The following is a 16,902-nucleotide window of genomic DNA, read 5'->3' as shown; positions in this document are numbered from 1 at the left end:
CTCATTCCATATATCCTGGTCATCAACAATTATATGTATAGTTTTTTGTTTTCCCCCTTTTGGGTGGATTCTTTTTCTTAGTCTTTTACAATAATGGTCCTATGCAGTATTTATGCTTTTGTGACTGACTAATTTCATTCAGCATCGTGTCCTCCAGGTTCATCCATGTTATGTGGTGGCTTGCAACTTCCTTGTTCTTCAAGGTAGCATAGTATTCCATTGTGTGTATATACCACAGTTTGTTAATTCATTCTTAATTTGATGGGCATTTAGGCTGTCTCCATCTTTTTGCTATTGTAAATAGTAATGCTGTGAACATTGGTGTGCATATATCTACTTGTGTTATGGATTGTATTGCTTGTGGGTAAATACCAAGTAGAGGAATTGCTGGGTCATAAGGTATTTCTGTTTCCAGCTTTCTTAGGAAGTGCCATATTGCTTTCCAGAGAGGTTGGACCATTTTGCAATCCCACCAACAATGTAGGAGGGTCCCAGTCTCTCCACATCCTCTCCAGCATTTAGTGTCCTCTACTTTTTTCATCTTTGCTGTTATTGCTGGTGTGAGAGGGTATCTCTTTGTTGTTTTGATTTGCATCTCTCTGATGGCTAGTGATAGTGAACATTTCTTCATATGTTTGATGGCTCCCTGGATCTCTTCCTTGGTGAAGTGTCTGTTCATGTCCTGTGCTCATTTTTAAATTGGGTTATTTGTCTTTTTCTTGTAGAGGTGTTGTAGTTTCCTATATATTTTATAAATGAATCCTTGTCTGATTAGTCATTGAAATGGATTTTTTCCCATTCTGTGGGTTCCCTTTTTACTCTTCTGGGGAAGTTTTTTGATGCACATAAGTTTTTAATTTTTAGAAGGCCCCAATCATCTATTTTGTCTACTTTTGGTTGTGTACTTTTCAAAATGTTTGGTAGTCTGTGTATGCCCTGAATTAGAGCCCTAACATTTGTCGCTATTTTTCCATTGCTGACTTTCGTAATTGTGGGCTTCACATTTCGGTCGTTAATCCATGCTGAGTTCATTTTTGTATAGGGCTTGAGATAAAGGTCTTGTATGAATCTTTTGCATATAGCTTTCCAGTTCTGCCAGCACCATCTCTTAAAGACACTATCTCCTCCCCGTGCAATATATACCTAAGCACTTTGTCAAAAATCATTGGCTATATGTGGATGAGTTAATTTCTGGATTCTCAATTCTGTTCTGTTGATCAATATATCTTTCATTGCACCAGTATCAGGCTGATTTGACCACTATTTGTTGCTGTTGTATAGCCATGTAGTAAATTTGAAATCAGGGAGTGAGAGACCTCCAACCTTGTTCTTCTTCTTAAGTGGTGCTTTGCTTATCCTGGGTCTCCTTCCTTTCCATAAAGTTTGTAATTGTCTTTTCCTTCTCTTTGAAGAATATTGTTGGAATCTGGATTGGGATTGCATTATATGTGTAAATTGCTTTGGGAAGTATTGACATTTTCACAATGTTGAGTTTTCCTATCCAGGAATATGGTATGTTTTTCCACGTCTGTAAGTCTCTTTTGGTTTCTCATAGTAGTGTTTTGTAATTTTCTTTGTATAGGTCCTTTGTTTCTCTGGTTACTTTTATTCCTAAATATTTCATCCTTTGGGCGGCTATTGTAAATGGTATTGCATCCCGGGAGGGATGGCTGCAGAAGGAGTCCCGATTTCTTGACTGATTTCTAAATTGCAATATTTTTCTTTATGCCATGATTTTTCCACTGGCAGTTGTGGGAAACTGACGCCCTGACACTTATGTTAGATCCAGAGCTCTGGTGTAGTTTTGTGAGAGCAGTGTCTCTGGCTTTTCAGCGCCTCCCCCACAGAGCCTGTCTTACTTGACTATGCTCTGACGAACCGGAAGTCATTTTCCTTCATTTTTAATGTAGGCATTTACCATTATAAATTTTCTTCTGAACATTGTGTTTAGTGTGTGTTTAAGTTTCATGCAACTCCTAAGTTATTGTCTTGTTTTCTTCCTTGGCCTGGAGTCGGTTCCGACTCATAGCAACCCTGTATATGGTTTCTGAGGAGCAACTGGGTTGGGGGTTGGAACTACCAACCTTGCAGTTCAAACCAATCTTGTAGTCTAGTGCATTATATTGTGTTGCTCCATCTACATATTTGTGCATTTTCCAGTTTCCCTTATGTTATTAATTTATATATTTATTACATTGTGGTCAGAGGAGATGCTTTGTATGATTTCAGGTTTTTAAGAGTAATTGAGACTTGCTTTGTGTCCTAACATGTGATCTATTCTGGAGAATGCTCTACAGAAGAATGCCCTAGAGAAGACTGTATCTTGTGTTCCTATTGGGTCTAGTTAGTTTGTAGTATTGTTCAACTGTTTTGTCTATGTTTGAAGTCTCAAACTATTATTGTGGAGATGTTTATTTCTCTCTTCAATTCCATCATTGTTTGCCTTATGTATTTTGGGGTTCTGATTTTAAGTGCAAATGCAGTGGTAAATGTTATATCTCCTTGATCCTTTTATCATTATATAATGTCTTTTGCTTCTTATAATTGATTTTGACCAAAGTCTATTTTACTTGATATTAAAATTGTCACTCCAGATCTCTCTTGGTTACTATTTACATGGAATATTATTTCTCCATCATTTCACTTTCAACCTATTTGTGTTTTTGGGTCTACAATATGTCTCCTATTTGTTGTTAAGTGCTGTCGAGTCGATTCTGTCCCATAGCGACCCCATACAGGCTGTAAATCTTTACGGGAGCAGAAAGTCTCATTTTTCTCCCGCGGAGCAACTGGTAGTTACAAACTGCTGGCCTTGAGGTTCGCAGCCGATTCGTAACCACTATGCTACCAGAGCTCCTTTGTCTTAGACATAATGCTACCTATGCCTCCTATAGAGAGCATATAATTGGATCATATGGTGTTCTTCTTTTTTAAAAATGTATTTTACAATTTTGCTTATAATTGTCTATTTTGCATTCATATAGCTACCAAAAAGGAAGGATTTAGTTCTGCCATTTTGTTATTTGCTTTTTATGTTTACCTTTGTCCCTCATGTCCTTTGATACTGCTTTTTGACATTTTGTGAACCATTTTGAGTCCCTTCTTTCCTTTTGAATAAAGTTAAAAAATACTTTCTTTTTAGCTATCATCAGGATTACCTTTAACACCTTACATTTATAACAAACAGGTTTAAACTGATACCCAACTTAACGTCAGTCACATACATAATCTCTGTTTCTGTAGTTCTCTGTGTTCTGATTATGTTGATGTAATTACCTTTGGTATCTTTATACATAATGTGCCCTGTAACATATATTTTAAATAAGTATGTCATTATAAAGCATGAAATCATAACTACTGGAATTACCAAGCAAAAATACTTTACAACTAACTTGCCCTTGAACGTACCTTTAATGGAGTTGTTTTTACTATAGATGGCTTTGAGTTACTGTTTAGAACACTTTTCTTTTCATCTGAAGGACTCTTAAGCTTCCATGTATGACCGGAATTTCTTGCATGGCAGGTCTAGGGGTAACACTCTAGGCTAACATTTTCATTTTACTTCCGTTCTTTTTTTTAACTTTTTGTATGAATTGAGTGAAGGTTTATAGAGCAGATCATCAGTTTTATAGTTGATAAATTATGTACTTTACTTCATTACAATGACTGCAATCTCCTCCATGTGCCATCAGTTAACAGTATTTACCTCTGCTCACTTTAACTCTTGCATTCCTCCTTGTGTCTCCTGCTGCCTTCATCTTCCCTCTTTCAACTTCCCGCTTGTGAAACATTGCCTGTCCTGCCACCCATGTTAAATGTATCTACCCTCTAGCCTGTGAATAATATCCCTCCCCACACCCCTACACACCCAACCAGAGTAACTATCACAGAATGATTCTTTTATCAAGAAAATCTTTTCTTAACTTTTTGCAACAGTAGTCTCATATAGTATTTGTCCTTTTGTGGTTAATTTCATTCAGCATAATGCCACCAGGTTCACCCATGTTGTGAAATGTTTGCAGATTCAGTATTATTCTTTTGTGTTGCATAGTATTCCATTATGTGCATATACCAAAGTTTGTATAATGTTCTTTGTAGATGGGCATTTAGGCTGTCTCCATCATTTTGATGTGTCTCTTGTAAATAGCATATTGAAAGATCTGTTTTCTTACCCATACTGCTAGTCTCTGTCTCTAGACTGGTGCATTTAATCCATTTACATGTAGTGTAATTATCAATAGGTATGAAATTATTGCTGTCCTCTTGTATTTGTGTGTGTGTGTGTGTGTGTGTGTGTGGTGCTGCTTGACTTCTTCTTTCCCATAATTTTCTGCACTGAGTTTATTTTGTTTCTTGGTTTTCTTTCATTTTCATTTTGTTACTGTTTGGTAAATATTTCTGGTTTTCCTTTTTTTTTTTTTGACTTTGATGTGAAGGTGCATTGACTTTCTTTGAAGTCACCCTGTATTTAATTCATTTCTCCCCTCATTTTATCTGTTTTATCTTCTTTTTCTTTTTTTTTAAATTGTGAATTGAGTGAAGGTTTACAGACTAGATCATCAGTTTTATCTTCAACAAATAATAGACTCTGTTTCTTATCAGTGATTGAAATCCCCTCTGTGGAACAACTGCAGTCCCGCTTCCTCCCCGTGGCTCCTGTTTCCCTTCCACCCACCTTCCCAGTCCTTCTCACCATTGTCCTTAGATGTTGCCCCTTTGATTTGGAATGATTGATTGTTCCATCAGTCACAATGAGCATGTCTTATGTTCCTGATCCCCCTATATTCCTATCTACTGCTTGCTGAAAGTTCTTCCCTCTATATACCTAATCTACTGCTTGGCAGAAAAAGGGTGTGTTCCTTTCCAGACCTGAAGGGTGGCTGAGGGTCACAGTCTCAGGTTCCTCCAGTCTCTTTCTGACCAGTAAGCCTGTTCTCTCTCTTTTCTTTCTTTTTAATAATTTTGATTTTTTTTTCACATATTATGCTTCTCTATTTGGAACCTTCTAATGTGATCCCTTTCAGAGGTGTTGGTAGTGGTAGCTGTGCATCACCTAGTTCTTCTGGTTTCATTGTCATGGAAGCTGGTGTTCACATGTTCCATTAATCCTTGGACTAATTAATTCCAAGTCTGTTCAGTTCTCAACATTCTTCTTTCTTCTGCACATGGAGAGACCAGTAGCTGCACCGTTGACAGCTGCTCATGAGCTTTTAGTATCCCAGATGCTCCTCACCCCAGTAGGATGTAGAACATTGTCTTTGTGAAATTTGTTATGCCAATTGATCATGGCATCACGTGAGATTATGGTTCTGAGCCCCTAGGCCAAGCTGCTCATTACCCTAAAATGTTTGATAATATCTAAGAAATTGTCATTACTTTGCCAGCAGTATGCTGCATCATGGTGTGGCACTGTAGGATAAGCACTTGACTGCAAGGTCAGTTTGAAACTCAAGGTCGGCAGTTCAAACTCATCAGCTGTTCCAAGGAAACACTATACAGGGTCACTATGAGTCAGAATTAACTTGACAACACTTAAAAACAACAATGACTAATGATCGTGAGCATTTCATCATATTTTTGTTGGCTGCCTAATGTCTTCTTTGGTGAAGTGTCTATTCATATCCTGTGCCCAATTTAAAAAAATATATATTTTAGAAGCATTTTAATATTTAATAAGTCTTATAATTCTTACTAAGAAGTCAATACTTTTATGTAGAAGATACTTTTGATCAGGTATAAAAGGTGAATTAAATTCATTTCTTACTGCAAAATGAATAAACAGAGGTATAAATGGGATTTATTAACTGTCCTGCATATATATATATTCACATACAGGGAGCTCTGGTAGTATAGTGGTTATGAATCAGGCTGCAAACTGCAAGGTCAGCAGTTTGAAACTACCAGCTGTTCCACGGGAGGAAAATGAGGCTTTCTGCTCCTGTAAAGATTTACAGCCTCGGAAACCCTATTCAGGGTTGCTATGAGTCGCAACCGACTCCACGGCACATAACCACCACCACATAATCACATACACACTTAAAACTAATAACCTTTTTTGGGTATCATATTTTAGACAATCTGAGTGTTCTAAAAAACGTCTGTGAATAGCAAATGATTCATATGAAAGTTTCAAGTTCTGCCTGAGATTTTCTTTCTTCTTTTTAAAAGTTTTTATTGTGAGAATTGAGTGATATAATTTACATGGAAGAGCATCAGTTTTACACTCATTGTTTCATTGCAATGATTACAATCTCCTCCGTGTGACATCATTCAACAGTATTTGCTTCAGTTCCTTCGTTTTTTTTTTTTTTTTGTTTTTTTTCCTGTGTCCAATTTTTATTCAGGTTGTTTATCTTTTTCTTGTAGAGGTGTTGTAGTTTTCCATAAATTTTAGAAACATTCCTTTGTCTGATACACCATAACAAAATATTTTTCCCCAGACTGTGGGACCCCAGTCTGTTTTGTTTTCTACTGCTTGTATGTTTTTTTGTAATGTTTGATAAGGTATATATGCAAGGTATTTGAGCTCATAAGTTTGTCCCTAGTTTTTCATTGATGATCTTTGTAGATTATAGATTTCACATTTAGATTCTTAATCCATATTGCATTTGTTTTTGTATATTCTATGAAGTATGGGTGTTGTTTTATTCTTCTGCAAATCAATTTCCAGTTTTGCCAGCACCATTTGTTGCAGAAAATGCCTCTCCCCCATTTAATGTGTTTTGGCCCTTTTTGAAAGATCAGTTTGTGACTGTATGTGGATGGATTTACTTCTGGGTTCTCAATTCTGTTTCACTGATCTATGTATGTTTAATTGTACCAGTGCCAGGCTATTTTGACCACTGTGGCTGTATAGTAATTTTTGAGATCTAGGGGTGAGAGGCTTCCACCTTTGTTCTTTTTAAGTGATGCTTCACATGTCTGTGGTCTCTTTCCTTCCATATAAAGCTCATGATCATTTTTTACCATCTCTTTAAAGAATGATGTTGGAATCTGGATAGGGGTTGCATGATATCTGTAAATTGCTTTGGGTAGTATTAACATTTTCACAGTCTTAAGTCTTCCTCTCCATGAACATGGTATATTCTTCCATTTTTGTAAATCTCTTTTGGGAGGGGTGTGACAGTGGAGTTCCTGGCCCTAGATGGGTTCTTACAGGCCTAGGTCTTTTCTATGTTCAGGGCATTCAGTCTGGAAGTAGTTCGTGAAGGCCCTTGGTGGAGCTGATTCCAGTGTCTGTTAGGACCACAGGGCAGCTGGGGGCAGGGTGGCTGGTTATGGGGATTTCTCCTAGACTGATGCTGGTCTGGTGGCTCTGAAGGTTCTGTAGGTCTGGAGCCAATCTCGCCTGAATTAGCACAAACATGGCCCACCCAGTGCCCCCCTTCATACTGTTGTGACTCACAACCATGAATCTTCAAACTTGCAGAGAACAGGGTCTGAACTTAGGGTGGAAGTTGGCCACACCACTGGTCACGAGAGGAACATGATACTAAAATTTCCCATTGCCTATGTGAATCTGCTCTGCCAGGTCACCTTCTGTGGCAACACTGCTTACAAAAGTTCAAGATGGCTGCACTGTGTTTGGCCAGCCATTTACCAGTCAGTCTCCCTCTCTCACTGCCCCTGCTCAGCTGCTCCTCCCAGCGGCACTCAATCCACTTCTCTAACCTTCCCTCTGAAGTTCAGGGTGCCAGGATTTTCATCTGTGTCTGTTTTGTTTGGTCTCTTCTATGTTTGTTGCAGAGTGTTCCTGTCGTGCATATGCATAGTCTGCCATCTTGCCAGAAATTTTCACCTTCATTCTTTAAGGATACTTTTGCTGGATATATTGTTTTGTTTGACATTTACTTCAGCACCTTAGTAAGTCATTCTGTTGCTTTCTGGCCTGCAGGGTGTCTTACTGCACTTAATCTTAGTGGAGACCTTTTTTATGGGACAATCTGTTTCTCTATTGTTGCTTTCAGGATTCTCTATCATTAGTTTTGAGATTCTGATTACAGAGTGACTTGCTGTGTATGTTTTTTAACTTATTATATTTAGAATTTGTTATGCTTTTTTTTTTACTGTTTAAGAGAAATACGCCTTTATTTCCTTGTCTCACAAATCTGCTAACTGAATTAGTTGCATTTTAGTGACTAGTCAAGGGCCCAAATCCCTTATTCTCATCTGACTCCTCCAACTCTTCATTTACTTTAACACTGGCCAGAGCTGAAACAGTAACAGGAGCAGCAGTAGTCACGGTGGCCTTAGGGTCAGTGGTCACAAATGCAGACTGATCAGCCAAGAAGACCTGGACCTTTACAGCCAGTGAGGACGTATGTTCAGTTTCACAAAGCTAGGACCTTCTTGTGCACACTGATGATCAAATGGGGTACTGAGGCAACAGTTGGGTAACCAATCTGCAGACATATACTGGCAATATTGCTGATACCTTCCAGGAAGTGAGGTGGCAGAGATGTCAAGAGCTTCTGGGCTGTACATGCTGCAGTTGTCAAACACCTGCTGGGTGATCATCTTGTTCAGCAGAGTTGTTTTACTGACTCCCACTTTGTCTCTAGTCGTAACCAGCTGCAAGTCACTCAGAATTTCAGTGATGTCTTAGAAGATCTTTGTGGTGATGCCCAAAGCCTGAAAGAATGGACGTAGACCTCTATTCTCGTTGGCACAGGAACTTCACATGGGACAATGGCATCAGCATGGGTGGCAGCCGGCAGGCACCTTGTTTGCCAGCAGCATGCCTTTATTTCAATGAGCTCCTCCTTGGTGAACTCAAATCCCACATTCTCCTAAATGGGAGGCAACAGTTTCTCCAGAGCTGGGTTGTTTTCCAAATGGCCTTAGATGGCCTTGCACATCATGGTGTCTTTGCCCATCAGCACCACTGCCTTCCTACGGAGGGACTTGTGGATCTGTTGCATCTGCTTGGAGCCCGCATTGTCTGCTCCAACAAGGAAGTATTTTGGTGAGTGCTTGGATGATACTAGGGAAGTAGTTGGACTTCCAGGTCACTGCATCACCACTGAACATCATGGAGATGCATCAGGGATTGCCATGCGGGGTTTAAAAATTAAGTCACTCATAAGAGGACACCTGGTGAGAGCTGTTGAGCTTCTAATGTTTGTAGATTCGTGTCTTTCATCAGATTTTTTCTAACGTTTTCTTTAAAAATTCATTTTTGTCTCTTTATCTTACATGATACCTATGTTCATTTGCCTGATGATGTCCCACATTTCTGTTAGGCTAAACTCAGCTATCTTTTGCCATCTCTTTGTGGCTCTTCAGACTCCATAATTTCAGTTATTTTATGCTCTAATTTGCAGATATTTTCTATTGCTAGCTTAAATCACCTGGTCATATCTGCCAATAAGGTTTTGCTTTTTTAATTTCAGTTTTGGTGCCTTTCAATTCTAGAATTTCTATTTTGTTTCTCTTTATATTGTCTTCACCTTTATTTAAAGAGCTCTGGTAGCATAGTGGATATGAATCAGGTAGCTAATCTCAAGGTCAGCAGTTCAAAACTAACAGTGGTTCTATGGGAGAAAGATGAGACTTTCTGCGCCCGTAAAGCTTTGCAGCCTCACAATCCCTATGCAGGGACTCTATGTATTGGAATTGACTCCACGGCACATAATCATCACTACCATCCCTTTCTTTATATTCTTATTTTATTCATGTATCATTTCCTGATTTTCATTACTTCTTGGAGCTTGTTTTATATCATTGTATCCTGTTCTACCAATCTGTTTATATCCAGGTTTTCACAGAAATGATTTCTCTATCTTCATCTTTTTTTCCCCTTTTGGGTGGGTTATTATTTGTGTTTTCTTTGTGCAATCAGGTTATTAGACTATTACAGTGTGTTGCTGTTGTTGATGTTGTGGAGTCAGTTCTGACTCTTAGTGACCCCGTGTACAACAGAATGAACACATTCTTCTTCTGACACATTATTCTTCATATAGTCAAGCCCAGTTCTGACACATTATTCTTCATATAGTCAAGCATATACATCACATAAGTATAGTGTGAGGCCCTGAGGCATACTTTCTTGATTTTAAGTCATGTGAGACCACCTTGCTTTATTCTAATGCATCGTGGCCTTTGTATAGGTTACACATGATAACAATTAAGTGTTCTGAAATTCCATTTCTTTGCTATGTTATCTATAATATATTAAGATTCACATAGTCAAGAGCCTTTTCCTAGTCAATAAAGCACAAGTAAACATCTTTCTGGTATTCTCTGCTCTCAGCTAAGATCCAGCTGATATCAGAAATGCTATCTTTTGTTCCCTGGTGTGGTACTATAGGATGAGCACAGGACTGGTAACTGCAAGGTTGGCATTTTAAACCCACCAACCACTCTTGGAAACCCTATACAGGGTCGCTATGACTTGGGACCCAACTCAATGGCACACAACAACTTCCTGTGTTCTCTGCCCTCTTCTGAATCCAGCTTGAATTTCTGGCAGTTTCCAATTTTCCTAAATTCATACTTCAGACATTCTATGTTCTTATGATTAATGTATGTTTGCGGCTGTTTCTTCTTATTTTTGTCATGCCACATCAACAATTCAGTGTCCTGGAAGCTTGACTCCGTCTTCATTATTGAAGAGGACTCTACTTTGAGGAGGTACCTCTTCCCAAGTTTTATTTTGAGTATCTCCCAACTTGAGTGATTTGTCTAGGCACTAGATCAGACTGTGTTATGCTGTTATACTTAAGTTTTTCATTGGCCAATGTTTTCAGAAGTAGATTGCCAGGTTCTTCTTCCTAGTCTGTCTTAGTCTGGAAGGTCCATTGAAACCTGTCCACCCTGGGACTCTGCTGTTATTTGACATATTAGTGATACAGTGTCTAGTATCATTGCAACACGTAAGGTACAGCATTACAGACTGACAGAGTGGTATAACATATTTAACGCTTTGGTATAATTCTGACAAATGATGTGCATTGCCTGTGTACTAGAAAGTATAAGATATTATTGAGTAAATTGGAAGATCTATAGATCTAGAAACCTAAATAAATTTGTTGATGAGGAAACTCAATATTTGCTAGAATGTTATTTCTCTACAAATTGATTATAGATTCAATATAGTCCCAATAAAAATTTCAGCAAGCTTTTTTTTTTTTTGTTCATAGAAATTGATAAAGTTGATTTAAAAAAAATGTTTAGAAGTTCAAGATACTGAAAATAGCCAATGCAATTTTGGCAAATGAGAACAAAGTTGAAAGTTTAACACCTGATTTGAAATTTATGATAAAATTGCAATAACAAAGACTATCAGATTAGTGAAAAAATAGACAATGGATACAAGGAACAGTTCTGGAGGTCTATAAATTGATTTGCACATATGCGGAAAGTCTGTTTTTAAGAAAAGTGCACACGTGATTCAGAGGAGAAAGGATAACTCAGAAAGTAGTGTTTAGTTAAAGATGCTGCCAGGCCAAATGGTGCTGGAAGTATTGGATATTGATGTGTAAAAACTAAATTGCTTTCCATACCTTGCAACTTACATGCAAAAGTTAACTCAAAAAGGGTCTTATCCCTAAATGTAAAATCTAAAAAGATAGAAGAAAATGTGTTTGAGCATCAGTGTGACCTTGGATCAAGCAAAGATTTCATGGATATAATACCAAAAGCATAATCAAATAAAGGAAAAAAAAATTTTTTTTTTTTCAGTTTTGAGCTCATCAAAATTAAAAGCTTTTTTTTGGGGGGGAAAGATACTGTTAAGAGAACTAATAAAAAAAAGGCAGATTGGAAGAAATATTTGTAAATTACAAATTTACATATCTGATTTGGGATTTTCCTCCAAAGTATGTAACATATACTCAATTCATTAATAGGAAAACAAGTAAATCAGTTAAAAACTGGGCAGAAGATTTCGACTGATACTTCAATAACGCAGAGATACAGATGGCAAATAAACATATGGAAAGATGTTCAACGTCACTAAGCATTAGGGAAATGCAAATTAAAACTACAATGACATACCATTGGACAGATGTTGTTGTTGTGTTAAGTGCTGTAGAGGGGATTCTGACCCATAGCGACCCATAGAAACCTCCTAGGGTTTCCAAGGAGCAGCTGGTGAGCTTGAACCACCCACCTTGCAGTTCAAATGACTGCAGTCGGACACAGCCTACAGTGCCACACCAGGCCTCCTGTACAGATGTTTTTATGTGCTGTGGAGTTGGTTCCGACTCAGTGACCCTGTACAGGGTTTCCGAGGCTGTAAATCTTTACGGGAGCAGAAAGCCTCATCTTTCTCCTGAGGAACAGCTGGTAATTTCGAACTGCTGACCTTGAGGTTTGAAACCCAATTTGAAACCACTATGCTACCAGAGCTCCTATACATATATATTGTTGTTGTTGTTAAGTACGGTGGCGTCAGTTCTGACTCATAGTGACCCTGCACAGGGTTACTCAGGCTGTAAATCTTTACGGGAGCAGAACGCCTCATCTCTCTCCCACGGAACAGCTGGTAGTTTTGAACTGCCGACCTTGAGGTTAGCAGCCGGATTCGTAACCGCTACACTACTAGAACTCCTTACAGATATATTAGAATGGATAAAATAAAAAAGACTGAACATGCCAAGTGTTGGTGAGGATGACGATGAAATGGACCTCTCAGACACTGCTGGTGTTCTGGTCCACTGGCCTTGGTCCACTGGTCCCCCTCTGCAAGAATCGGATTCAGCTGATATCACTGCTTCTCAAGGATGCAAGCACACTGGGCATTCACTAAGATTTATTGGAAAGGGATATTACACTTTAGAGAGAGAGAAGTGTGTCTATTTCCACGAGTGGAGAAGACCCCAAGTAGTGATTGGGTGCAAGGTTTAATTAACTCGGCTTCTCCCCTGGAGTGATTATTCTGCCTAGAATGGAGTGTTTTGGGAGGTCTGGGTTTTCCTCAGTCCTTTTCTGCATATGTATTTGAATACCTTTTGTTTGTTTTTTTTTAATTGTATACAGGAGTGGATACATAATGATATTACAATAAGCTAGTATATGTCAAAAGGTCATATACTGTAAAGGGTGTCTGAGATTTTTGTGATCAGTGTTCCTGGTTCCCAATCGGTTTATTGCAGTTCCCCCAACTCCTTTTGGAGTCCTGGTGTGGCGCTGTGGGTTAGGGCGCCAGACTGCAAAGCCATTTGAACTGCAAGGTCGGCAGTTCAAGCTTAGCAGCTGCTCCTTGAAAACCCTATACAGGGTCACTATGGGTCAGAATTGACTCGATGACACATAACAACAAAACCTTTCCTTTGGTATGAGCCAGGGAGGGGGAGGCTCAGGATACCCCTAATCTGTTTCTATCAACACAGCACTTTGGGACACAGTTTTGCAGTTTCTTAGAAAGCTCAATGTACACTATGTAATCTAGTTAGTTATTCTGCTTCTACATATTTGTTCAAGAGAAATAAAAACATAAGTCTATACTAAGAATTGTACACTAATGTGTATAGCAGCTTTACTTAAATAAAGTCCCAAACTGAAAACTATCTAAAGGTACATCCAGAAGCTGGTGGATTAATAAATTGCTTTATAGCCATTCATACAATGGAATACTATTCAACAATACAAAAGAACCAAGTAGTTACACATGTAATGGCATAGATAAATCTCAAAATAAATATGAGGGGTGAAATAAGCCAGGCAAAAATAGTCCATACTCTGTTTTCATTCATATAAATGCCTAGGAAATACAAACTTAATTTATGATGATAAAACAGATCAGTGGTTGTGTGGGGAAGGATGGAGCAGAAGCAAACAGGAGTGGATACTTTTATTTATATCATCTATGTGAGCAGGTAAGGAGCTCTGGTAGCGTAGTGGTTATGAATCAGACTGCGAACCTCAAGGTTAGAAGTTTGAAACTACCAACTGTTCTGCAGGAGAAAGATGAAGCTTTCTGCTCCTGTAAAGATTTACAGCCTCAGAAACCCTGTACAGGGTCGCTATGAGTTGGTATTGACTCCACGGCACATAACAACAACAACAACATGTGAGCAGGTGCCTGGGAGAGAGCAGTTCTTGATTATTGGAAATTATATGGGTGTAGGTTGTTATGAGATATAAGAGAAGTCAGGGTGACACATGAAGGGACCTAGGAAGAAAGATCCAAATGCATCCCAAGAAAGATTAGGAAGGTCCTAACAGTGGACTTTGTACCATTAACCATTTATTAAGTCCCTACACTTAATAAACCCTGGACTGTGAACCACAAGATCTGTGGTTTGTGCTTGCCAGCAGTTCCACAAGAGAAAGATGAGGCTTTCAGATCATGTGAGGATTTAAAACCTTGGAAACCCTTTACAGGTTTTCTGTGAGTTGGAACCAACTCTACAGCACTTAACAACAAGTATTTAATGTCAAGCTGTTGCTTTTAAGTGCAGTGGAGTGAGTCCTAGGAGTGACTGGTGAGCTTGAACCATTGACCCTGTGGTTCAGACTTACTCTGCAGTCCAACACATTAACACACAGCGCCACACTACCGTCACACCAGCACCACACCAGGACTCCTGATGTCCAGTAGTGAGATGAATAAGGCCCTAGTGAAAAAATTCTTGCTTTTTTCAATGGAGGCAACTAACTAGGAAAACAATATGAACAGGTTTCAAGTCTCAGGTACTGTGCTAGGCACTGGAGACATTGTCCCTGTTGTCAAGGGACTTACAGACTTAAAAAGGGACAGTTGTGATGCCGAAAGAGATGCCCTGCCGCACAGTGCATGGGAAATAGTAATGACGCAACGTAATATCTGTGGGACAGAAAAGGCTTCTTAGGAGAAAATGAAGCACCTTTATAAAGGGTCCTCAGAAAAACTCAGAAAGCTGAGTAGTCCTGGTGTGGCGTTGTGGGTTAATGCACTCGACTGCACAGTTGGTTTGAACCATAAGGTCAGCAGTTCAAGCTCACCAGCTGCTCCTTGGAAACCCTATTGTTGTTGTTGTTAAGGGAAACCCTATTGTTGTTGTTGTTAAGTGCCATCGAGTCGGTTCCGACCCATAGCGACCCTGTACAGGGTTTCCGAGGGTGTAAATCTTTACGGGAGTAGAAAGCCTCATCTTTCTCCCGCGGAGCGGCTGGTAGTTTCGAACCACAGACCTTAAGGTTCGCAGCCCGATTCGTCCCAAATGGGAAGGAACTGACTGGAAAGCAGTTAACAACAACACATTTTACCTGCAGGGCATGGTAAAGACTTCAGAAGGAGTAATTACAGAAGTGTGAGTGGACTTGACTAACCTGTTCCCTGCTCATGTGGGTCCTGAATGTGTCTTGAGGGCATTGTTTGTTGTGCTTTGACCAATTGTTAAGTTGTGTGGTAAGGAACTTACTACTATTTGAGATGCTAAATAGTTGAAGTACCAAAGCTTATGGAAAGGGATGATTTTTCTTACTAATTAAAGAGGCTTCAAGGTGACCCATGTAGTATCACTCTTGCATTCTATAATGTGTTCTGGAGTGGGATACAAAGGTGTAGATTTACAGTTGTTCCTGGAGGAAAAAAGGTTGATTATTCCATATTTAGCATATATAATTAAGAACAGATGAACAATACTATTCAATTATCATATAGCTTAATTACTTGTGAATGTGCATATTAAGGTACATAACCTTCCTAAGATAACTGCCTATCTCCAAAGACAATTTAAGGTGGATTATAGAATTCAAATGGGACAATTGAAAAATATGAGTAAAACCAAAACCAATTAAAAAAAGCAGGAAAATGTGTGTGTCAGACATTTAAGTTTGGCTTATTTTTGCAGTTAAACATGAACTTAAGCTTTTAATAACTTGGCTGCTCAAAGAAAAAAGAAAATAGTGAGAGCCCCCTTTTTGTGTGTGGGTAATGCACGAAAGGTTGCTTTGAACTGCAAGGTCGTCAATTCAAACTCACCAGCCACTCCTTGGAAACCCTTTACAGCGTCCCTATGAGTCGGAACTGACTTGACAGCACTTAGAACAGCAACAACAGAGGGGATTTATTGCTTAAAGGGACATGGGATGACATCATGACAACATTTCACAGTAGTTTTGTAGAAGATACAGAAACATTCTTCAAAAGGCGGTCACATCAACTTTATAAAGCAAAGATTTTGGCTTATCAGCAGTAAGTAACTAGAGAATATAATGAAAACAGCTAATTCACTGTACTGACAAAGCTATAAAATGCTCAGACACAAGCTTCATTAGGGCTGATCGTGACCTGTGTAAAGAAATTTGCAGCACTTCATTGGAGAGCTCATCAAAGCGTGAACAAACAAAGAAATGTTTCCTGAATGGAAGAATGCTCATTGTAAAGATGCAAAGATTGCAGATTTCAAAATGAGATTAACAGGTTAATTTACAAATTAAAAAGAAAAATCAACTGGCTTTTTCTTGACAAAATTCATTCTAAAACATTCTGAAAAATCATGGGACTCCAGAAATAGTATTGAAAAGTGGGAAAGTGGATTTAGTAATCCAGATAGAAAGCGTGTTGGAATTAATCATTAGTGCAAAGTTGTTGTTGTTGTTGTCAGGTGCCATCGAGTCAGAACTGACTCATAGTGACCCCATGCACAGCAGAACGAAATAATGTCCGATCCTGGGCCAACCTCACTACCGCTGCCACACTTGACGCCATCAATGAAGTTAGGATACATAATACATACATTACAAATACAATACCATTGTATTTGTAAGTTGTATATGCGGTATGCCAGTTATCGCAAAACAATAGAGACAGGAATACTAGTTTAATAACCTGTTTGTCTATAATACTTAATAGATACCGAAAACACTCTTGGTCTGTATCATTAGGTTTCAAATAAATTCAACTGTAAGTAAGTGCCGTGGAGTCAGTTTTGACTCACAGAGACCCTGCGTAGGGTTTCTGAGGTGGGAGCA

The 16,902-nt window shown here is 38.8% G+C and overlaps 1 protein-coding gene and 1 pseudogene across 1 annotated transcript in view; one reads left to right on the top strand and one right to left on the bottom strand.

Moving 5' to 3' along the window:
* The window catches only part of HS6ST3 (heparan sulfate 6-O-sulfotransferase 3), a 1,119,743-nt gene that overhangs the window by 32,692 nt on the left and 1,070,149 nt on the right, over positions 1 to 16,902 (top strand). The gene's annotated exons all lie outside the window — the stretch shown is intronic.
* On the bottom strand, positions 8,132 to 9,030 carry LOC102813850 (annotated as a pseudogene).

The sequence above is a fragment of the Chrysochloris asiatica genome, unplaced genomic scaffold, assembly GCF_000296735.1.
Source record: "Chrysochloris asiatica unplaced genomic scaffold, ChrAsi1.0 scaffold00005, whole genome shotgun sequence".
In the NCBI taxonomy this organism is placed as follows: domain Eukaryota; kingdom Metazoa; phylum Chordata; class Mammalia; order Afrosoricida; family Chrysochloridae; genus Chrysochloris; species Chrysochloris asiatica.
The sequence above is the reverse complement of the archived record's forward strand: the minus strand, read 5'-3'. Positions and strand labels throughout refer to the sequence as shown.